This window comes from Protopterus annectens, chromosome 8.part0 (assembly GCF_019279795.1).
Source record: "Protopterus annectens isolate FY-2018-M chromosome 8.part0, PAN1.0, whole genome shotgun sequence".
Taxonomy (NCBI): Eukaryota; Metazoa; Chordata; order Ceratodontiformes; family Protopteridae; genus Protopterus; species Protopterus annectens.
Genome location: NC_056741.1, coordinates 1,979,318,642 through 1,979,344,473, shown reverse-complemented (window position 1 = coordinate 1,979,344,473; position 25,832 = coordinate 1,979,318,642).

Sequence of the window (25,832 nt, the reverse complement as noted above, 5' to 3'; positions counted from 1 at the left end):
GTCCTCTAAACTGCCCACAGATATGTTTGCATTTGTGTGTGTGTGTTCTGCGGCACATGCATCCTGCCCAAAAGTAGTTCTCTTTCTTATGCCCACTTGCTTTCCTCAAGAACCAAAAATGGATAAAATGGGTATCAGAAAATGAATGCACTCCCATGTGAACCTAAAACAGATAAAGTTATTATAAAAAAATGAATGCATCTGCAAAATGTGTATCGTTTAATGGGTAACATACATGCCTCACACACAACTTACTGATCCCATTAACTAACGACACTTTGCATGCCATCTTTTGTGAATTTCTTCATACATTCTCTCACTCTAAGCTAGCACTTTATCAACAAAAATATGTATGTCTCATTGTGTGGAAAGTTCAAGTGACTACTAGAAACACAATGTAGCAAAACTCGTCATTGTTAAGCTGAATATAAGTCATGGCTGTTAAATACATTTCAGTAAAAACTGTCATTTTTTCCTATGTGAAGGGTAAGCTGCCCAGACCACCACTTGCGGGGGGGGGGGGGGGGCTTCCTTGCATCCTTAAATTAATACAGAACTCAAGAGGTGGCACAATCTCAGATAAGTTAAAAAAGTCAGACTGTCTTATTGACTGAAAGGGTTCAACTGCTCACATTTCTCTGAAAAGCGGTTTATGCACATAATCATCCAATTCCTGCACATTAGCACAACGCTCCTTATACTCATTAGCCTACCACCTGCTCTGAGGGGGCCTATGTGTCTCATTCAAGCACTGGAATAATAAAATCTTTTGATTTCCTATTTCTTTGCAAAAACCAGTGTGGCTCTGCAAACAACCACCCAAAAGACCTAAATGTACACCACCAAATAAACAAGACTTCCTGGAGGAACAAGTTCCTAACTGAATGTATTCCCAGTCTATGGACTACTGTACCACCATAGGTCATACATAGTTACCTTTAAGGCTGGACTTGATGATTACATGGGTCAGCATAAATTTACACCAAGGTTGTCATGTATAGCCCTGCTCAGTTTGTGGCATGACCACTATCAAGTGCTTGAAAACAGTGGCAATAAATTTTGTGTGTCTACTCAAAGATCTACATAGGTAGCCATCTTATAGTCCACATTACTGCTTGCCTAGCACTGTTGCTGTATTCCCAAGTTGCTTAACTTTTTATGCAACAAATTTTAGACAACCATACAATGATAATATGCCTTCACGTTTTTTATCTCTTCAAGCTCTTGCATTAATCGTGTACACAGACACAGATAATGTCCTGGGTTTTGGCAATCTTCTCTCTCCTTGGCTGGCCCTGAACACCAGTAGAAGTAATAATGACGTAACAATGGGGGCAACTCAAAATATGTGTACGAGTATTGTAATTACTCTACATAGAAGTGACATTAGACAATAACTCTTCATCTTTTCTGACTGTGGTGGGGGGCATCAGACCATCTTCTAAACAGCTAAGTTGATCCTAGGGTAAAAAGACTGGTTTCTATTGTGGTCTTCGCTACATCACCAGTACTTAATTTTTCAAGGAAGAAGGTGACCCTTAGCTTGACGTTTTCTAAGATGTACCAAATGCCAGAAAAATAAATGTGAATGTAATGATGATTACAAGCGATTTAACCCGCAATAAATGAAATTACATGTTTCTGCAGTTAAGAAGAGAGTCATAAAGCTGGCCATAAGCAGCAATCTCCATAAGAGAAGTATGACAAGACACTGGGTTTTCTGAACAGCGCTTAAAGAACAGCCCCTAAAAAAGAAGCTATTTAGTGTTCAAGTAATTTAAAGCTGATTGACACTAACTCAATTAATGCCACTTCACATTTGCAGTAGGTTTTTTGACAGTGAACTCCATTAAATCATGATTCGCTTCCATGAAAAACAGATGTTCTGCAGTACTTCATTTGTGAAATCAGTCAGCACACAAACTTCCATATGAAGAACAAGAACTACAAATTATTTACAGTGCTACATTCTATAATACTTCCCTATATGTAAAGTCCAAACTGCCGTGATGTGAAACAGCGGATCTTTTCCCTGTAAGGAAAGCATCAGCAGTTTCAGGAATTGTGTGGGCTGTAATCCACATGCCAGTCTCATCTGAAAGTTTTGGGTCACAGTGCTGGTAACCTACTGGTTGTTTCAAAAGAAAAAAAAAAAAAAAATATATATATATATATATATAGTTTTACCATTTCATAAAATTAACGTGAACAGGCATCGAGTGAAAATTAACCCAGTAGAAAAGCAAGCATTCTAGGTCTAAGCATCTTCAGATGGAAGATAAAATTTAGATTCAGTATGTCTTAAGGCATTCAACTTTCTGAATGAATAGTAATCATATCCCTGACTTGTGGTCTATAGCTCTCACTCTTCCATCTCCAAAATGAGAAACATTACCTCTCATAATGTGGAACAAATGGGCAGAATGTGGAACTAAAAGCTTACTAACAACTTCAGCTAGGAAGCTAATAGAAAGGTTAACTGCAATATGTTTTTTATTTATAGAATCGCTCTTTTAATGAGTATCATTCAGTTCTGTTTACCATGAATATCTAGAAAGGGAACTTTGAGGAACATTAGACCACAACGAAGACTCTGGATAATTATGCTGTTGTAGTTAACACATCAAACACGCCACTCTCTCAACAGTGCCACTTTTTTGGCGGCTTGAAAACTGGTATGTCAGTAAAATAAAAGGGTTAGCAAAATTTACCTCAAGGCAGATCACGCGAAGAACAGTTTCAAAGCTCTTTGTCCAACGGGCGATTTTTATTTTAAAGTGAAACCAGACTATCTTCTGTCTGACAGGTTAACTACACTTTACCCAGCGATTATATCACATCTTTCACAATACACCAAAATAACAATGGAGATGCATTTGGAGGGAGGATTGTTATTAAAAAAAAATCATCTGACTGCAACCTCCAGTCACATCTCCAATGTATTAGGCGCGTTTGGTGACAAGATTCTTTGGGAAGAAAGTGCATCTTATTTAAAAAAAAAAAAAAAAACACGTTTAAAAAGGGGCTGGTGCATGCCCCTGTGCCCATGCCTAAATCCGCCACTGTTTATGTCATATATGGAGTGTCGTGATTACACTCCAAATCTGGAAAAAAGACAAACCTGTTATGCACTACTGTATCTCAAGACCCTACCATAACAGATCTTTCAGAGGTCAGTTGTTACACACCACCAAATCACTGTCATGGTCGGATATAATTGAATAACAGAAGGAACATTCCTTTGGTCCCTGAGTATCTTTCCTCCTATTCCCACGGAAGTTTAAAGACATTAGTCTGTAAGTAACTTATTTAAATTAGGGCAGTATTTAAAAACACTCCCTAACTTTTTCCTTACCAGCTGTCTATGCAACTGCACTTGCTTAATGTTTTATTGTCTTTCAAAACCAGTAACATACATTGTGTTTTTTTTATTTTGTAACTGGTAGTACATGGGGAAGATAAGACTCCATATACTATAAAGATTTGTGATTGTCTCACCAATCATAACCCATTATGATGTGTGCTTCACATGAATGTCAAGATTCATCTCTCGCGTGAATTTCTTGGCGTCCATGTCTTGGACACCTAATAATGTGGTTAAAATCAGAGACCTGATCACAACCTTCTGTATAATTTGAATTGTTTGATCTAGTATTATGGTAATGCAAATGGTTTAACACCTAGGTAGCCTGAAAATAAAGTTCTGACTAAAATTAAACTATACAAGAGTGTATAATTCCACATAAAGAACCTATGCAATGAAAAGTATGAAATGAAAACAAAGTTCAGAATTTAACCATTGAGAATGCTTCTGCCACTCTGTTTCCCCGTATCTCAGTGTTTGCATCATAATATCAATGAACTAGTTGCTTGATCTACTTATCGTCTCAGTCTTTTCAGTTCTTTTTCATTGTTATCTTTTCTAATTATTTTCCTTATAAAGTGTTCCTGTTTTTATATGACTAGACATTTTCTTTTTTGTCTCCTTCATGTACTGATGCTTCTGACCATTACCTGTGCTGCTCTAACTGTTTCTACTTTAAGCATCTCTTAAAACCTAACATATAAAGCTATGTCAAACCCAGAGCTGTTGGACATGCTACACTGAAAGAAATCCCAATCCCTCCGAGTTACATGATGTAGGGACCTAAACCTTGTCACCACAATAAACAGGACATGCTGGAGGGATAGATTCCTGTCCCAGAAACTTCCCATACTCTGGAACAGGCTACCCATCTATGTCAAGAAAAATTCTTCATTAGCACTCTTCAAGAAAAATCTTGATGAGTGGATGGGAAATAGAAAATACATCCTGGGGATCACTTCTGACAGTGGCACAGGAAAATAACTTTCTTGGGTGGCGTAAGCCAGGAAACCTTGTTGGCTAGGCTTACGTAGGCCCTCAGGCCGATAGCCTAGTACCCACCCATGAACCTATGAGCCTATGGTATTAATACCCCCTGATATTAATTCCCCTGAGAGCTGGGACCACAATAGCCATTGCCAGGTTGGGACTGGGAAACATGGAGCAGAGTGACCTGTTAGTGTCACATATGCTGGATTAATACATTGGAACATTTTTATGATGCCCTAACTGGGTGGAGCTGCAATGTGTATCACCACAGAATTAGTGCCTGCCTCACTGGTATGCTGAATGTATTGGCTATCTTCTGTGTGATTACAACACTATGTCCATCACTGTGAGGGAGTGCTATATCACATGTTAAAACCCCTCCCTCCCTGCAGGAATGGGTGAGATGAAAGTAGATGTTGTTTCTCAGCCCTTTCCACCAGCTCATTCAACACCTGAGTACTAGATGGTTATTGTTATAGCCATGGTTGTACTGTATATCCCCATTAATGTTTAAGTACTGCTACTTCTGTACAACAGTCCAGATAGTACTTTGAGACTGAATAGTTTCAAGGGACTGTTCTCATCATAAGATTGTGTCCATCATAGCCTTTCCATGTTGTGAAAGTGACCATGTTAATCATGAAGGACCATGTGTTGAGGTGTGAGGGACAGGAGAAGTTGTACTACATCCATGTTATGATGCTCTTCTAAATGATCAAGAGCAGAATGTAGGGATGTACATACAAAGACTCACCACTAGCCCTGTCCACTGCTTCAGCTCTCTCATCCCACAAAATGCTTTTACTGTGCTTTCATGTGTCATTGTCATCTATAATTCTATAATGCCCTCTCTCTGTCCCCTGTAGTGGAGTATCACCTTGTCCCAGGACCTGACCTATTCCTAATCCTCAATTACTGTAAATGCAATGGAACTACTGCAGTAGTGAGACAGATGTTTTGTGCTTTCTTTATAACAGTATCTCATGTTCTGCTGCAACAAAACAAGAGTGTTTAGCATGGGGCAGTGGGCATTAATCACAGTAGGAAAATTGTAACACCACCTCAGTGCAAGTTTCTGATTAGATAGTGTCTGGAATAGTGTGATTAGTTCTGTCATCACATAGAATGTTGGCATAAATTAATAACGCATGACTGGTATAGTTTAAACAGTTTCACAGTTACTCATGCAGCAGTAAGGAGGGAAGTAGAAAAGAATGCCTGAGTAGATTTATTTACTTATTAATTACAACTGTTAACTGGGAATGTCCATCCAGGAAATTTTTATATTTATTTATTTATAAACATTTATTTTCTGCAATATCTTACCGGGAAGTCCACATTTCATGTGATATTGATGTGGTATTATACAGTGTAATGTTGGCAGTATAAACTGAAGCACTAATCTATACTATGAGTAGACACAGAGAGAATACTGGTTTGATACAATATTCTTTGTAAACACTATTTGATAACACAGAGATGAGATCTATACATAGGTATCAGATGATGGTATCTGAGGAAAAACTACCCCAACAAATAACTATTACCGATGTTTGAAATAAAAAAGTCAGTAAACTGATAAAAAATGATGAGAATAAAGTACAGTACAGTAGAGTAAAAATAGCTGAAAACCTGAAGGAGTCTTGTATATTTTTCTTTTTTCTTAGAAACTGCAAATTCCTAACAGTTTTGTAGTACATTCATAGAGGATATGAGGACACGTGTTTCCAAGAAGCTGCTGTAGTTTCCAATAGAAGACAAACTTTTGCCTAATAGATCTGTTGTGTCCTTTAAAAGAAAGAGGGAGAAGTATGAAGGACATGATTGTACAAAGTCATTTTGTGTTATCTATAGAGTCATGGGTTATGCAGCCCTCTAATTTGGGGTTAATACCTTATGGACATTATTCGGTTTGTAGCCATACTGTGCAAGCTTTCTCTTATATTAATAATATTCCATTTAGCCCTAGTGAGGCATTTAGTTGTAATACAGAAGGAATTGTATATATCTTAAAGTGTGATTGTAATTTGTTTTATGTGGGGGAAACAAAGAGAACTTTGAGGGTTAGGTTACAAGAATATCTGAGGGACATTAAGAATAAAAGGGCAGAGAGTCCCCTGGCAGTACACTTTGATTTGTATCATGATGGGGATAGTGGCTGCTTAGGGGGCAGTATTTTAGAAAAAGTTAAAATTAGCCCTGGTATGCTTTTGAAAAATTGGCTACGTTATAAGGTAGCAAATTTTATTCTTAAAATTTGAACACAAATTCCTAAGGGTCTCAACAGTGACTTTAATTGGGAATTGCTATTATAGTTTTATCTAATTATTGACTAATTGTGTTAATTGATGTCCTTAAATTTATGTATTTAAGTCTGTTTTAGTGTGTGCATTTACTAACTCTTAAAAGACATAGTGTCCGAGGCACTAGAGATTGGATGTTTTAATAAACTTCTCTGGATTTGTGTGGATTTCTTGGTATCGTGTTTTTTTTTTATGCTACTTGGTTCCTGTTTGCTGGTTGTTTGAATTTATTATGGCCAGTGATCCTACCTTCCAGCTACTGAGGATTTTTAGAAAAGAGAATGGAGAAGGTACACAAAGAACTATGGAACATTACATCTTCCAAACTTGTGACTATTCGGGGATAGGATAAATGCACGTACTATATCCAGAATGGGAGAGTCTTCAAAAATTTGGGAGAGACTATTAGAAGAAGGTCATCAGAAATAGACTGTAAATCCTTTTATGTCTGTGGGTCAAGGTTATAACACGCAAATTCTTCCTGAAATGCAAGGTACTGTAGAAAAATTTGAATGTTTTTTATATAAAGAAAATATTTTTTATTATCATATTGTTAATCTGCAGATATATCTGTAGTTAGATATTACTCCAAGAGGGTTAAAAGCCTTTAAAAATCCTTTGGCTCCTTTTGATCCTGCAGACAATAATGACAGTTTGAAAAAGGATGGATAGCAGCCACTCATCATTGTGCCAAAGAATGGATTGCTATCTTTGTAGAGCAAGACAGAGTTAAACAACATAAAATGAAAGAGGAAATCTCTGCTATTTGTGCCTCCCTGTGTTCTCAGTTGAGCATGTCACAGTTTGAACAATTAATAGGAGGCATTAATGACAGAATACAGGGTTCTATTAAAGAACTAATAGATAGAAAATTGAATAAATGTCAGAGAGACCTGTGGGATTACAGTAATGGTTTTGCCTTCAAAGTAAGAGCCAATAAAGATCGGCAGAAAGGGGGCGGATCTCCTAAGGTAAAGTAAGTGGACTGAAATGACATGGCATTTCTTTTGCTTCCACTGAGGCTATGAACACTTTTGTGGAGTATGAAACAGATGAAAATGCTTATCCCCCACTGCCCCAGGCACAACAAACTGATTATTTACACAACAATTTTCGTGGTGACTGCAGGGGAGAATATGGAGCGCATAAATGTGGACAACCAGATACTATTCGGGATAAGCAACAACAACAACATGGAAAAAAGAGGAAATGGTGCTGACACTATTTCTTTAGTGACTTCTAATCCTAATTATGACTGTACTTTTGTACTTAATTTATCTGGTACTTTATTAACAGTTGTTAAAGTTTTGGTACTTAATTGTGGACTTAAGTTTATTCCCACAGTTATGCCTAGGTTGCATGTATTGCAAATGGAAATGTTTCACTTTATTAGAAAGTTGCATTTATTACGACACTTTTCTAATGCAGGTTTTTCAAATGTTTCAATGCATAATGAATTAAGTAGTGAGTCAGAATGGGAAAGTGATGACACATTTTTTTTCTTACAATTCATTTTGTGAAGTTTGGAAAGCAGAAAATGCTTATTGTCTTTTGAATACTTCAAATATTGTGTAAAAAAGTAAATATATTTCTCCTTTTACTAATGAGACAATATGACACTTCTCATCAATAGTGAAGTTTTCATTGGAAACAGCTTTTAATGCGTTTGTTAGTAAGAGAAGTGAAGCGAGGTATAACAAAGAATGAATGATTAGCTCTTAAAAGATGAGTGGGAAGAAGGATCTAGTATTTAAGTCTTCTGATAAAGGCAATTAAATGGTAGTAATGAATTTTGTTCAATATTTAAAAATGTGTCATGATAATTTAAGTAATAATGACGTGTATAGAAAAATTAGTTTGTCTGAGTATGAAGAAGCCCTTTTAATTTTCAAGATTTAATGCAACAAGGCTATAGACTGGGCTATATTTCTAAAAATGATCTTGAGAACAAGTTTTTGATAGAGGGGTGCACCATGGCAAGTTTTTACTGCTTGCCTAAGGTACACAAGAGTTTGATAGACCCTCCTGGCCGCCATATAGTATCGGCTAGCAACTATTTTTTATATAATGTGGGAATAATGTATCATGGTCATTTGTTCACAGTAGTAGACATATTTGATTTCTTGGATAAAGATAAAGATTTTCAATGGACAAATTCTAATTATTGGGTGACGATAGATGTAAAGAGTTTATATACAAATATTTGACACCAGTTTGGAATAGAAACCCTTAGATGTTTTTTAAAAGATAGCCCGTTGACATATTACTTAATTGACCTAGTGTATTTTTGCCTTACTAATAATTTATTTGAGTTTAATGGTACTATATAATCAAATTAAAGGAGCAGCCATATGGGGACTTCATTTATCTCCATGTATGCAAATCTATTTATGGGACTTTTTGAAATTGAACATCTTTATAAACTGGATTTTTTTCAACATCATGTTATTAAATACTACAGATTTTTAGCTGATCTTTTTTTTTTTTTTTTTTTTTTTTATGGGAAGGGGGACAGCCTTCGGTTGAATCTTTTGTTCATGAGTTAGATGAAAATAGGTATGGGTTGGCTTTTGATGGTCTCCAAGTTGGGACTAAGGTTGTTTTTCTGGATGTAGAATTGTGGGGTCAGAATAGTGATTTGATTAAAATAAATATTCATAGGAAATTTGAAAATATTAACCAGGATTTGGACGGTAGAAGCTGCCCCCCCATTTGATTAAGGCTTTGCCTTTTAATGAATTATTACATATTAGTAGATTATGCAATGATAATGATGTTCTTTTTGATGAATTGTTAAAAACTTATAAGATGTTTAAGCAAAGGGGATATGAGGCTAAACTTGTTCAAGAAGCTATTGACTGACTATTTTTAGGACAATGTTATTTTGCAATATACCATAAAAGAGATATTACTAGGTAGAATATAAGTATAAATAAGAATTTGGGCACTTCATCTCATAAAATTTTTTTTGTGACAACTTATAATCTATTTGCTGATAGAGTAGTTGACAATATTATGTATTATTGGAATTTTCTTGTACAGGATAAGGATCTTTGCAAACTTTTGCCTAATAGACCAATTGTGTCCTTTAAAAGATGGAGAAGTGTGAAGGACATGATTGTACATAATCCTTTTGTGCTATCTGTAGAGTCACGGGTTATGCAGCCCTCTAATTTGGGGTTAATACCGTGTGGACATTGTTCGGTTTGTAGCCATACAAGTAAGCTTTTCTTTATATTAATAATATTCCATTTAGCCCTCGTGAGACATTTAGTTGTAATGCAGAAGGAACTGTATATATTTTAAAGTGAGATTGTAATTTGTTTTATGTGGGGAAACAAAAGAGAGCTCTCAGGGTTAGTTAGGTTACAAGAACATCTGAGGGACATTAAGAATAAAAGGAGAGAGAGACCCTGGCAGTACACTTTGATTTGTATCATGATGGCGATGGTGGCTGCTTAAGGTACAGTATTTTAGAAAAAGTTAAAATTAGCCCTTGTATACTTTTAAAAAATTGGCTACTTTATAAGGAAGCAGTTTTTTTTTCTTAAATTTGGAACACAGGTTCCTAAAGGTCTTAATAGTGACTTTAATTGGAAATTCCTATTATAGTTTTATCTAATTATTGATTAATTGTGTTAATTGATGTCCTTAAGTTTTATGCATTTATGTGTGTTTTAGTGTGTGCATTTACTAACTCTTAAAAGGCATAGTGTCCGAGTGCTAGAGATTTGATATTTTAATAAACTACTCTGGATTTGTGTGGATTTCTTAACATTGTGTTTTTTATGTTTCCAAGAATCTGTTGTAGTTTCCAATAAAAGACAAAAAACTGAAGTTTTTATTGACATTATTTTTAACACAACCACATTCAGACCATAGTTGTCATTAAATACAAAAGCAAAAGCTACTGAACATGGTATATGAAAAACAAGAAGAAGCTACAAGGAAACAGGAAGGGCCTTGGGAATCATATCAGTGATAGTATTTGGTCATAAAATCATATACATGACATACAGTAACTACTCATACAGATAATGTCACTAGTAGTACTTTTCAGAGGCTCTAGATTCATTTACTATCATCAAAGCTTTTAAGGATTAAAGTAACTCTTAGATCAGTGCATGCTTTTAAAATGACAGACTGCAATACTAAATCAAATTAAAATGAAAAGATGCACAAGTTTGAAGGTTTACTGAAACAACTGTCCTTTTCATGGGCCTCTTTTACTGTATTTTTCTACACTATTTTTAAATATTTGGTACACAGGCAGAGGAAAAGTTTACATATGTACTCCAATGGGATTTTGTTTAAAGTTCTTCCCATTTAAACTGGTCTCTTATCACTTTAAAAAAAAATCAGTGGAAATGGCATGGCATGCTTCATGCCTTCAAAAAAAGTTTGACTGATTTTGTTGGCTGGCAGCCCAAACCTTTCATTACAGCTACTGGGAGTGCCAGCTCATGTTATGCATAACATAGCGTGACAATTTCCCAGGGTGATTATAAATAAATCTCCCATGTCTGCAGTGCCAGTAAGCAAGTGTGTGTAGGAGTGGTAGATAGACCAATTATAGAAAAGCAACATTCTAAATTCAGTTCCTGATAATGTGGATCCATCTTCCTCTTTGTTAATATCTGAACATTTATTTATTTAGACGAAGTAGGCAGAATGGACCATGCATACTCCTTTTACAACCATGATCTAGTTACAGCCAAAACAAGTTTACTAAATGAATGCATAATTTTAAATCACACCATAACAACCAATTAGTATAACAGTAATATTTATTTGTTAATCACGTGGGTACACTGATCAAAAAACCTTTTCAGCCCCAATCCTGGTTCAAGGCAGAAAACAAGGCATAATGCATTATATCCATCAGGGCTACAATAAGTATTGACTAGTATGAGATCAATCAAAGAAAATCATAAATAGACAAAATCATTCTGACATTAGGAAGAACTGTATTTAAAAAAAAACTCTTAACTTGCAGTTAAAAATCTAATAATTCTATAGTGGATTAAGATCAAAAGGCACAAGGCAATATGCAGAATATGAAGAAAGTACTTTTCAACATACACATGCAAAACTGTAGACTAATAAGAGATAGGAACAAGTATTGTCATACAGAAACAAACACAAGCATAAAAAAAAGAAAAAAAACTTTATGTACTCATGAACATTAATAGATAAGCTGTCTAAGCGATTTTGCTGTTACTACGTCACATGCCGTGACATTGTGTATATTTTCTACATCTTATTGATAATGAAGCAAGCAGGCAATTTATCTATTTGTACTTCCAGTGATAGAAATTAGCAACATAGGGAAGGCAAGTACATAGCAGAAAGTTGCATGCATATAAGAAGAAAAAAATAATTTTTCCTCATTCTCCACACATTGAGTCACTACCCAATTCTTTTCTGACCGAAACCCACTAACACACATGCATTCCACAAGTCAAACTATTTTTATAGTCTTTCATCTCTCACCTCAGTGGCAGAAACTGGTATTCCTCTAATTTAAATATAACCTGCTGCCTGTTCCTTACAAGTGAGTGATCACAACTCCACCAAATGTTATCATCCAAGGTGTGTGTGTGTGTGTGTGTGTGTGTGTGTGTGTGTGTGTGTGTGTGTGTGTGTGTGTGTGTGTGTGTGCTGGGGGGTGCATGTAGAGTTGATCAAGTCCCCAAACTTAGTACCAAAGTAATCAGGTTATCTTCACTATTGCTGTTGCTAATTCATATGCACTAAGCTTCTTGCAGTGGAGGAACACACATAGTCAGTTAAAATCATGTCTCAGACTATCTCAAGTGCTGCTGCCAATGTTAAATAGAGACGTGAGGTGGTGGGCTGCAATTTAAACATATACTCTAGCAGTGCACAACAAGAGTGTGGAAAGTGCTGGAGTCCAACACCCACAAAGTATAAAAAATAAAAAATAAAAATTAAGACATAGCCCCCCCCCCCCTTAGTCACATGGCATTCTAGCTGACTGTTTAGTTCACCAGTGATTAAGACCAGCCCTGGAAAATCATTTTAAAATAGAAGATGCTTTTTCTGTACTGTCTACTACTTCCATTTGTGCTCAACCAGAAGCATTGGACTTTTTGCTCAGATCAATGTTAGAAGAAAATGTTTTTCAGACATGGATAGAGGGACCAGTTTTACAGACTCAAAATGTTGCTTACTGTAGTGATGGCATTGCACCAGACAATGGCTTTGCCTTTCAATTTTCAAAAAAAAAAAAAAAAAAAACTGCGGAAATACATTGAAAGTGAACATTTCCAGTCCATTTGAGTTAACAATTATAATGGCACCACTTTGGTAGCATAGCTAACAAGGAATTTTTCAAAAATGCTGGTGGGAAGAGGTCTCATTGGGATAGCTGAAACATATTTCATCTGCTTAATCTTTATGAAATCTCTAAAAATCCAATAGGTTTATCTGAAGTTTTCTTTGCCTACTGAATTCCTCCCAGAAGAGACATAAACCGGTGTATTCATATTTTCAAACTGAAATCAACAGGTACTGGTTTCTACTTTGTGTGTGTGAGAGACATTTGTTCATAGGTTCATAAATTAGTACTAGGCCAACTGCCCCTGTGGGCCATTTTAAGCCTAGCCAATTCCCCCACCTACAGATCAAACCCTGCACATTTTGTACATAAGGTAAATACCTTAACCATTATGCCAATCTCAGGAATGGTTTGTATCTCTATGACACTCAATTCTTCATGTGTGTATGTTGAATAAAACTTCTTTATAGCCTTATGCCTTTCTTAAACTAGAACAGTATATATTTACAAATTGCTTAAAACTTGTAGCAGATTCTGTAATGAGCTATTTAACATGGCTTTCCGGTTTGTTGCATTTTGCAATAAATCTATTAAGCAAATTGTAAGAAAATTTGCAGTATCAGTAGTATGGATAATAGAATGAACTACTTTTTGCTTGCATTGCGACATTAGCGTTTTATTGGTTTACTCCTTTCTTTTGCTGGAACCAATATATACTTGCATCTTTACATAATAATGCATCTGGGTTACCTTGACTCACCGATGGGTCAGCTGTGGAATGCTGTACAATACAAATTATGAAGGACAGCTTTAGCAACAAGCAGACTTTGTAACTCTAAGGAATCCTAAGATTATGTGGCTTACATTAAGGATAATGCTAACTAGTATGCATTTATTATGCAATTAAACAATAACTATGTAATGTTACATAGAAAAAGGTTTGTAGTGCAGCTTCTGCTGATTTCTGAGCCATCAATGAATTTTTTTATTAGTTACGAAAGTGGATATTGAAGGGGACAGCAATCCCCCTTGTATGCGGTCAAAACATATTTTTCCATGAGGGGGGGGGGGGGTCTGCTGACCTTTAACCCCCTTTTATTAAAACATGTTTTCAGTTACTGCAGTTATGTGTACAGTTGCAAGGTGCAATACCATTATTTATTATTTATTAATTTATTTAAAGCATTTATTTTAATTTACTTTACAGTTATTTATTTATTTAAAAGCATTACCACTTAATTTATTTCTTTTCTTATAAGTAGCTCTAAACTGCACTGCATGAGTACCCATTGAAAGTCTATGGACAGCAGCTGTGATCCTTGCAGGAGTGTGAGTTTAAGTATGAATGGGGGAACATGCACTAATTTTGAGATCTTGGTATCTCGGAATATTCCCCTACTCCAAGATACAACAATCTCAGAGTTAGTATATAAAAGTAGTATGATTGTGGGAGAGGGCACATCACTCCAAGTCAGGGGGTGCAGAGAGCTTCATTCCCCTCTGCAGAAACACTTTATAGGTGTAGCAACAAGTTTCACAATATTCTGTTTTTTTTGCCTGAATCACAATTTATTTTTTGAAGTTTCAAGGCTTACAGTATTATATTTCACATTTCCAATAGGGTGCCATGCTGTGCGCTGAGCAATATAAATGGGATGTATTTACTGTAGTTACAACTGTCATAAGCACAGCTAAGCAGAAATAACCAACTGCCTTTCATAGTTTCTTTTTTATGTTATTTATTGTCCATGAGACATAAGATTTAGGAGTGGCCTATGGCAGAAATTTGTGTAAATGACCTCCACAAAGTCAAATAATACACATCTAGAACCAAATCCAGGACTGCAGAATGAAGATCATGTGTAATGATTAGCCTTATTCCTATAACTTATTCTTGAATAGTCATAACTAAATTTTACCCCCCCCCCCCCACACACACACACACACACAATGTGCAGAAGGAAAGAATAACCCACTTTGGAATGGAAAAATACTTTGTACTGAGAAAACAATTTAAAAAATAAATATAAAATGTACATTTTTATTATGGGATACTTTTACTTCTCACTTTGACCTATCATTTCTGAATACAAGGGGGTTAAAGCCGAATGAGAACACCCAACACTCCTGTGAGGCGCAGGTTTCCTAATTTATGACGCTGTATGTGTCTGTTTTTCAATTTGCAGTTCTGAATAGGAGTGCAGTAGGAGGGATGGGAGTGTTTAAGGGTAGTATTTAAATGAGAAACAGACAAAAAAATAGAGAGGGGTGTTTACAGTTAGTTATGCCCATTAATGTATATCAGATGAAAATCTTGACTGGAAAGCTACAAATGGGAACTTCATTATTGATATTTGAAAGTATCCACTTGTTCACCTTGCAATCTGAGCTTGAAAGTAATTAGTCACATTTTTCACTACACTAATTATTAATGCAGTTCTTTTACTGTAAGCACTTCACATTTATTTAATGTTACTGCTTCTCATTCTGCCACTAATTACTGGATTAGTACTTCATGAACTTTTTCATAATTTTCTGTAATTTGAGTTCCTTAACAAGCATGTTTTGCAGTTAAATAAGTTTGCATGTATAGACCAGTTATGAAAGAGATGAACAAGAGATTGTGACGTATATTCTGAAAGTTAAACTTCTTTGCCATTTCAGAAATAGGCAACAGAGTAAGGCAAGATTGCCAGAAATGACAGATAACTAGCAAAAATAAAGACCTTCTGTAAGGAAAAATGCCTGACAGGTTCACCGAGGGTGACTTAGCTATGCTGAGCCCCCGTACAACTATATTTATAAAAAAGCAGTATGACCAGAAATAAGAGGTGCTTCTGTCCTGCATTACTTAGGCCAATATGGAATTCCTGTGCTGTTTAATTAACAGTGTAATCATATGCCGTGGGTTACTTCTGAATGTCTTCAAAGTTAAGTTATAAATGACCAAACATCGCACGAAATATCCAAGTTCCAAAGAATAAAAAATGATGAATGATCCAGGCAGCAATAAAACGTATATCAGTATTTCCTGTTTATTGAACAAGTACATTAAGTGCTTTCGGCTCACCACTGTAGCCTTCATCAGAATAAATCTACTGTGTGAACATTTTGTTTTTAAAAACACCATTAACCAATCATTACATTTTCCTAATTAATCCTGTTAATACACTACTTAACCTTAAACATGCAGTGTTCCTTTTTAAAAAACATAGAAAATCAATAGAACACTACATACTGTCTTATATAAAATATAATCATTCAGAAAAAAATCTACTTTCATCAAACATAAAATGAATAAAGTTCCTCCAAGAACCACTAAAAACATGGTTAAAAATATTTTAAAATGTATTTGCCTTTTCCTGTAACATAGGGGCTATATATGTAGTTGCATTTAAATCAGGAAAAAACATTGCTGCTGTTTTGAACTGCCATTGGGTTTTTTCTTTTTTAACAGACTTTTCCAATCCACTCCCATTGGGTCCATCTTCTCTTGTTCAAGTATGCCAAATACAAATTTGTTAAAATGTGTGCAAATTTGGGAATGCTTGAAGAATGCACTTGTTTTCTTATTCTTAATGTCATTACTATGTTCATACATTCTATCTTTAAAGGCTCGTTCTGACTTTCCTACATAGAATGCAGAACACGTGTCGCAGACTGCTAAATATACCACTCCCTTACTCAAGCAATTCCCTTTAATGAACTGTACCTTGCTCTTAAACTTATTCAGAATAATGGAATTTTTTTATTGATATAGGAATAGTGTTTGCAACTTCCACAGGGTTTGGTTCCTATACTCAAATCCTTTCTAGGCTTTAATTTCTTTTCTAACAATCCTTTGCCATTCACTCCAGTTTTATTCACAAACTTGGGACGACCCCCTATTTTATGAAATACATCTTTGTTTTGAAAATACTCCAATTTCTATATAAAGACTTCCTAATTTCATTTGAAAGGTAATTATGTTACAATACACAAGCTTTATTATATTTACATCTTTCTGAATTATTTCCATTATTATTTTTCTGTAAGCCCACAACAAGCAGGGGTTGATACACTGTACCCCACTTGTTGTATACTTCCATTAATATTTCTATTAATAATTCCTTGGGGTATCCTCTTTCCTCAAACATTTTTTGTATTTTATTGAACTCTTCTGATACATCCTCATAATGTGATGTTATCCTTGCTACTCTCACTGCTTGCCCTTTTACTATACTTCTTTTCTGTGTAATGGGGTGATTACTGTCAAAGTGTAAATATGTGTTACAAAAAGTGTCTTTTCTATGTATCCAGTACCTAAATCCTTCTCTATCTTGTATAATTTGTATATCTAAGTAATTAATACTTTGTTTATTGTAACTGTATGTAGATTCTAAAAATCCAGTTGTTCCCTCCAAGTTTGCTGCAAAATCTTTAATTTCTTCTACAGTACCGTTCCATAATACAAAAATATCATCCACAAATCTGGAATATAAATTTGGAGTTCTTGAAGGAACTTTATTCATTTTATGTTTGATGAAAGTAGATTTTTTTATGAATGATTATATTTTATATAAGACAGTATGTAGTGTTCTATTGATTTTCTATGTTTTTTAAAAAGGAACACTGCGTGTTTAAGGTTAAGCAGTGTAACATGGTTAATTAGGAAAATGTAATGATTGGTTAATGATGTTTTTAAAAACAAAATGTTCACACAGATTTATTCTGATGAAGGCTACAGTGGTGAGTCGAAAGAGCTTAATGTACTTGTTCAATAAACAGGAAGTACTGATATACGTTTTATTGCTGCCTGGATCGTTCATCATTTTTTATTCTTTGGGACTTCAATGTTGAGTTATACAGTTTATGCATATTCATCCTATGTAATGAAAAAAAAAATAATGCCTACAGTATCAAACAAATGCCATTTAACAGAAATGCAATTATTTATTTATTTATTGACATTTGCTTACCGGGAAGGTCCACTGGGCTGAACAGAGCCCATTTTCAGTGGAGGCCTGGGGAGAAAAACTCCAATGTACAATAAAACAAGGTAGTTACAAAACGATATTTTCAACAAAACGGTTACAATATTTATAGGAGTCATCTCAATGCCCAAAATGGCAGTGAGGTGATGCAGTAAGACAAAAATAAGCAAATTCAAACAATGTGAAAATATACAGGTTCAAACAGTAATGAAAGTATATGAAGAATCCTGTTAGACTGAGCAAAGTACATCAATTTGAGTGTAGAGCAGCAATAGATTTTGTAGAGTCTAGGGAAAGGGGAGTTAGGTCATAGCATTGGAAAAAGTAGAGCAGTTCCATATCCGTTTGGAGAGAAGGTGCTTATGTAGGGTAGTTTTAAATTTAATGGGGTGCTCTTCAGAATGGATGGAGGTGGGGAGATTGTTCCACAATCTTGCAATAGACCAGGAGTATAAGAGTTTACCTGCAGGGAGATTAGGTTTGTGAAGCTGTAGAAGGTTTTGATTTTCTGATCATAAAGACCTAGGGGGGTGTAGGGGAAAATAAGGAGCTGCGTGCAGGGCAATCTTGGGGTTTGAAAATTATCCTATGTAAGGTAGATAGCTGAAGGTGTTTTAGGTAGTGTGGGAATTCAAGCTATTGGAGATTTCTTAGGGCAATACAATGATGGGTCAAGTGACTGCAGTTAGAGGCAAATATGGTAATCTTATTATAGCATGGCTCTAATTTTAGTTGGAGGGAAGACTGAAGATTAGTTAGTAGTGGAGCATCATAGGTTAGAGAAGGAAGTGAATAGGAGAGGGATAGTGCTTGTTTTGTTGATGGGGAGAGGAAATTGTTATGTCTGTAAAGAAGTCCAAGTTTTTTGGGGGTTTTTGGGATATTAGATTGGATATGTAAATCAAATTTGAAATTGTTGTCAATTATGACTCCTAAGAGTTTGGTACTAGCTATGATTTCAATTTTTATTGAACTGAGTGACAGACTATTAAAGTCTTGTAATTTGATAGAAGTAGTTTTTTGGGGGGTGAACAGCATATTTTTTTGGCATTTAAGGAAAGATGATTTTTGTGGAGCCATGATTCATCTGTAGAGAAGGCTGTTTGGGTCTTTTGTTGAAGGATGGTAGGGTTGGGTGCATAGCATATTATAGTTGAGTCATCTGCATATTGGATTAGGGAGGTGTGTCTTAAGGCTTGGTGAAGGTTGTTTATGAATATGTTAAATAGAAGGGGTCCAAGGATTTAACCGTGTGGGATGCCAGTAGGGTTGTGGAGAAAAGCAGAGGTGGAGTGTTGCCATTTAACAGCATATTACCTATTAGAGAGATAGCTTTTGAACCAGTTGAGAGACTGAGAGGACAGGCCAATGGATGAAAGTTGAGAGAGAAGGATAGAATGGGATATTGTATCAAATGCTTTAAATAGATCTAAAAAGAGAGCAGATGCTATATGGCCAGTGTCACAGATTTTGTTTATGATATCTAAGAAGGAAATTAGTGCAGTAGAGGTACTATGCCCAGGCTGAAATCCATGTTGGGTTGGAGAGAAGATTATATTATTTTGGAGGTACTGGACTAGTTGTCTTTGGATACATTTTTTGAGAATTTTAGATTTAGGGACTAGAAGAGCTATGGGTTGGAAATTTGCAATCTCAGAGGAAGGACCCCCTTTATGGAGGGGAAGGATGATGGCTTTGTTCCAAAGAGAAGGAATATGGGATTATTGGATTGATCTATTGATTAGAATGCTAATAGGATAAGCTATTGCATCAGCAGCTATCTTAAGGAATTTGGCAGGAATGTCATCAGCTGAGTTAGAACAGAGTTTTACCTTTAGCAAGAGTTTTTTATACATGAAGTAGGAAAATGGGGAGAAGTTAAATTCAGTTTGGGAGGGATGATTGTCACAGTTTTGCTTAGATGAGTTTAGGGGTATGGTATTTGGAGTTAGATGAGTAGAAAAGGCAGGATTGAGGTGATGCTTATTAGATGGAGGAGGAGAAGAAAAAGAAGAGGAATTGAGGTGATGATTACTAGGTGGATAGATGGAAAAGGAGGCTGTAAGATTAGCTATTGTGTCAATGAAATATGAGTTACATTTGAAGGCTATAAGGTCGGGTGACATATTGGGGAAGGGACAGTGGTTGATTTTAGTACCAGGGTTCAAGAGATTGTTGCTGGAAGACCAGAAGAGTTTGGGGTTGTTTTTCCTATTTAATTGTAGGTGCCAGAAGTATTGTTGTTTGTCTTTATGAATAAGTTTTTTTGAAAGATTACATAGTTGTTTATACTGGATAAGGTTGGCAGGATCATCAGAATTCAGCCATTGCTTCCAGGCTTTATCCCTGTTTCTCAAAATTTCTTTAGTAGAATTAGAAAGCCAAGGGGCATGATTGGATTTAACTCTAATGTTTCTAATAGGTGCCAGACTATGGAGAGTATTAAAAAAAGAGTTGTTGAAATAAAGAAAGGCATCATCCAGAGGTAAAGTTTTAAGACAGTTCCAATTGAAGCTAATAAGGATAGTATTACATTTATGGGGATAGAATTTTGATAAATTTTGTGTCATCCTAATGTTATGGACTTTCTAGAGAGATTTGCAATTGTGTATGGTGTAGGCTGGGAGATGATGAATAAAGGAATTTGGAAGGGTGCCAGCAATTGTATATTTAGAGGGATCTGAGAGTAAGATCCAGTCTAGAACTGTACCTTTGTTAGTTTTTGAGGTTTTATCTGGTAGTTGAGTTGATTACTTGTGTAAAGTGGGAAAAATATATGCTATTAGGGGATTGGATAGATGAGATAGTTGCCCAGTCAATGTTCATGTCAACTAATATAATAATTTCATTTTTTATTGTATGGGATATCCAGGAAAGAATGTCTTCTAGAACAGGGATGATATTTCTTGGAGGAATACAGATGACTATAGTGCAGAGTTTTTTGGAATTGTTAATGTCAAGGAAGGAAATTAAAATATCTGCATTATGGAACTGTGGGATAGGGTTTGGAAAGATGGCTAAATTAAAGCAATTAGGGTAAATTAAGACAACACCACCTCCTTTTTTATATTGTCTGTTGGCACTAAGTACATTGAAATTAGGAGGAAGGAATTCAGCATCTGGGATGTTTGCTTTTAGCCACATTTCAGTGGCAGTTAGGATGTGTGTTTTATTCAGGGTTAGTCAAGTATGGAACTCGGTGGTTTTGTTGCAGATGCGTTGAAAGTTAATGGTAGTTAAGTGGAGGTTTTTAGAGAAGAAAAGACCTGGGTTGGAGTGGATGTCTCCTGAATATAAAAGGGAAGAAAGGAATAGCATAACGTTTTGAAGATAGTCTTTAGCAAGGAGAGTAGGAGGTGAGGAAGCTGTACCAGGCTGTTGTGATTGTGGAGTAAGGTATAGTTAGAAGAGAGAATAAGGGGGTTGCTAAATAGTTGGGGGGATAATGGATAGAGGATAGGAGAGATATATGAGTAGAATTGTTCCCTTGAATTTGATTGTGTGTGATAGGTTAAAGGAAAAGGTTAGGGAGTATTGGCTTAGTGCTGTCAGGTTAGTGATTAGAAGCAGAGAAGTGGTGAAAGGGAGTAGGAATGTTAGATATGTAGTTAGGGAAGACATTACAGGGGGTTAGGCCAAGAAATGCGGAGAATGGAAGTAAGTAAGAAGAGAGAATGAGAAAGTAATAGGGAGTTACTTTGGAATGGAGGTAGGAGAATAGGTTTATGAGTGACCTGGAAAGTGTAGGAGGAAGTGGGTGTGTAAAGGAGAGGGATGGGACAGGTATGGAGAGGAAGTTGGAGTAGTGATGACAGGAAGAGGGAGTGGCAGGGAAAGGATAAATGAAATTGAACTGGGGGTGTGTGGAAATTGGGGTAGGGTAGGGGAGTGAGCAAAGCAAAGGGCGAATGGAGTGGGATAAGCCCAGTCCTAAATAAGGGTGGAAAAGTACCTGAGGGAAAAGAAAAACTTTCTCCACAATTGATGACCAAGGTAAGCAAGAAAGTGGCCGAAGATACTATAGAGTAGACCCGATGCAGGAAGGATAGAGACAGGGCACAGAGAGCAGCCTAGAGGAGAGTGAATATAATTAATAGAAGTAAGCTCGTTCTTTGGAGATTGTCTCAAAGATATGCAGGATAGAGAAGAATGCTTTAGGATTGGTAACCTGGGGGGAGAATGTGCAGAAAGAGTAGTTGAGGGCTGACAGGATGAAAACAAGATGGCTGAGTGGAGTTTTTGGGAACAAAACCACAGAGAAAGATTACATTGTGCTTAGCTACTGTGGGGGGCAGACGTAGATTAACTAAAGAAAAAATAAGGGAAAAAATAAAGAGAAATGCTATACAGGTAGCTTAGAGTAAGCTCTAGCAGGATGCTCCCAAAGAAGTAACAACTATGGTTAAGTGGAAGTTTAACAGCTAGTTACTAGAGACACAATAATACATACTCTAACTTTATTAAATTAGTCACAGTTAATGGGAAGAGAACATCCCCAAAGTATGCAGGAAACCTCATACTGTTAGAGGCAAGGCAGTAGCTTCAAGAGGGGTTGACTTCAGTAAAAACTGTCCGGTTGGGGGAGTCTAACTTTATTAAATTAGGCACAGTTAATGGGAAGAGAATGTCCCCGAAGTATGCAGGAAACCTCATTCTGTTAGAGGCAAGGCAGTAGCTTCAAGAGGGGGTTGACTTCAGTAAGAAACACCTGGTTAAGGGGGTTTATCTTTATTAAATTAGGCACAGTTAATGGGAAGAGAACATCCCTAAAGTATGCAGGAAACCTCATTCTGTTAGAGGCAAGGCAGTAGCTACAAGAGGGGTTGATTTCAGTAAAATAAATCTGGTTAAGGGGCTCTAACTTTGTTAAACTAGGCACAGTTAATGGGAAGAGAACATCCCTGAAGTATGCAGGAAACCTCGTTCTGTTAGAGGCAAGGCAGTAGCTTCAAGAGGGATTGACTTCAGTAAAAATCATCTGGTTAAGGGGGTCTAACTTTATTAAATTAGGCACAGTTAATGGGAAGAGAACTTCCCTGATGTATGCAGGAAACCTCGTTCTGTTAGAGGCAAGGCAGTAGCTTCAAGAGGGGTTGACTTGAATAATAATTCATACATGTAAATGGTTAAATGTTCCTTGGTTGGCATGCACAAACATGTTTATATTTACAATACAGTTACTTTGCTAAAGGAGGAGTTTATGTTACCTGAACTTCTCTCCAGCAATTTAAGTCACCTTTTTAAATAAAGTTAGGAGTTAAAGCATTAGCTGCCTCACATAAATGAAAATATATTGCACACAAGTGTTGGTGGTGGGGGGTTGTTTCTCAAAAGTTATTTAAAAAAAGACACACTGTAGACTTTACATATGAGCCAGCCATCTTCAGAATTTTGAAATATTCTAGATTTTAATTTTAACTTGGATTGTTACTTGTGATGGACCATGCTGCCTGTTAATGGATGTGTTGTCTTAAATGGTGAAATATTACTGCAGATATAGTGTGCATTATGCAGGGTCAAACATTAGTAACAATCACCTTACTGACTTCCATCCTAAAAGCATTAAAGTAAAGCAACTATGTAGTAGTTCTTCTTCTTCTTTCAGCTTTTCCCGGTTAGGGGTTGCCACAGCGGATCACATGTCTGCTCGTGATTGGCAGTGGAGTTTTTATGGAGTTGAGTTGCCAGCCAGGCGCCCAACCTTCTACAGAAGGCACACACACGCACTCACACCTAGGGCCAATTTAGAGTGTCCAATCCACCTACAGCATGTCTTTGGGATGTGGCAGGAAACTGGAGCACCCGGAGGAAACCTACGCGACCACAGGGAGGACTGGCAGACTCCACACAGAAGGCAACCCAGCCGAGGATCGAACCAGAGATCCTCTTGCTGTGAGGTAAAGCAACTATGTAGTAATGCAAAGGCTTTATACTTTTTATTTTGTCATGGATTTAAAAAAGCAACAACAATCCTTGACAGGGTGGACATTGTTTCCCTGTTACTTCCACTCAGGCAGACATTACTCTTTTTAGAAAATAGGTTGTCTGTTAAATTGTTTGTATTATTAAAGTATATCATTTGTCTACATTTTTGATATAAAATAATTCTTCAACTTAATTTTTGGAGTTGGTATAGGATATATAAGTGATACTTGCGGAAGTATTTTACGTCCAAAATATAAGTTATGCAAGTATTTAACAATGTCTATATACACCAACACAAGCACAGACACACAGACACACACATGCATACATATGCATGCACATGTACACACACACACACACACACACACACACACACACACACACACACACACATACATCCTTGTAATGTGCAACAGCAGCTATTGCTGCAGTTGCTTGTGTTAGATCTGGTTATTTATTTATTCAAAGAAGTATATTTATTTACAGAAGCATATACAATTATTTATTTGTATAACTAGAGTGGGACAAAGGGGCAACCACTCTGACTGCAAAGTATTAGCGGCTGTGGTTATCGGTTGCTGATATAGGGCTTTATGGAAGTACCAGTATTCAGAAACAAATGACAATACTACAGCTGCAATCAATACTGAAGCTCTGAAGTGCTTTGTCGGTTGTGCACTTTATAAAAACAATAACAAACCACTTGTTATATTTGAGGTAAGTAGTTTGCTACAGTTTAAAGCAGAAGACATTTTTTTTCGTAAAGAGGACCTCGGAGGAAGGACTTTACTTTCTTTCTTTTCTTTTTTTTTTTTTTTTTGTGTGTGTATCCTTAGCATACAGTTGAGGTGTAACCTCAAAGGCTCCAAAAAACAAACTACTTAATGATAAAAGCACCACGTAAAGCTACACTCCAGTCCAGCAGTAAAACAATTTATTGAGCACTTTGGTCCCTCAGTGTCAGAGACTTCATCAGAATGAACACAGAGTTAAAAACACAAGGCAATTTAAAACATTCCTAGGCACAACCACTAGTTCAAACTAGCCAGTGGAGCATGACTTCCTGTTTCCTCACCATAGAAACCATACACAACAGAATAAATATATCACATTACTAGCACAAATCCCAATTTGATTAAACCAAAACATTGGTATTAAAATTCAAGCATTTTACAAAAATCCCATACATTTTAATTTTAAAATACAATTAACTGATAAATTACCATTTAAACTGGGTGGCTGAGTAGCATCAGTGGCAAGCTACCACCTTAACTCCCAGCATTCCAGCCATAGATTACTTGGGCCACACCTAGGATTCTTTTTCAGTTTTTCAATCCTGAAAAAAAGAAAGTTATCTCCAAGGAACTCCTTGTTATGCTTAGCTAGTGCATTGTTAATGTTCCCTCTTTTTATATTGTACATGTGCTCATAAATTCTTTTAAACTTGTGGATATATTGCCAATATAAAAACACTGACATTGTTGATATTTGGCTACGTAAACTAAGCCTTCGTTTTTATAATTACATCTAAACTTGAGCTCCACCAACATGCTGTTAAACTGGACCTGTCTATCTTCTAATATATACTTACAGCAATTACAACATTGACACTTAAATGTACCCCATCTAATACCTATATGATCAGACATCCCGGTGTCAGGGCATTCAATTAAGTTTTTTAGACAAGCATCCTTTATTTATAGTTACAGACTTGGTACTCTGCCCAACCCTTGTGCCCCTGGTATTTTAGGGTGCTCCAATTTTTTACAATACACTTTTTAATGTGTGGATAATCAATACTGTAAGTAGTTATAAATGCCAAAGACAAGTTAAGTGCACTTGTATCTATTCTCTGATTATCCACACCATCATTGGGACTATTAGCTCCCAATAAAATTGGGTATAAACCCGAATGACTTTTTGTAGATACTTCAGTAATAAGCATATCAACCATTTGGGGTACTTTCTCTTAATAA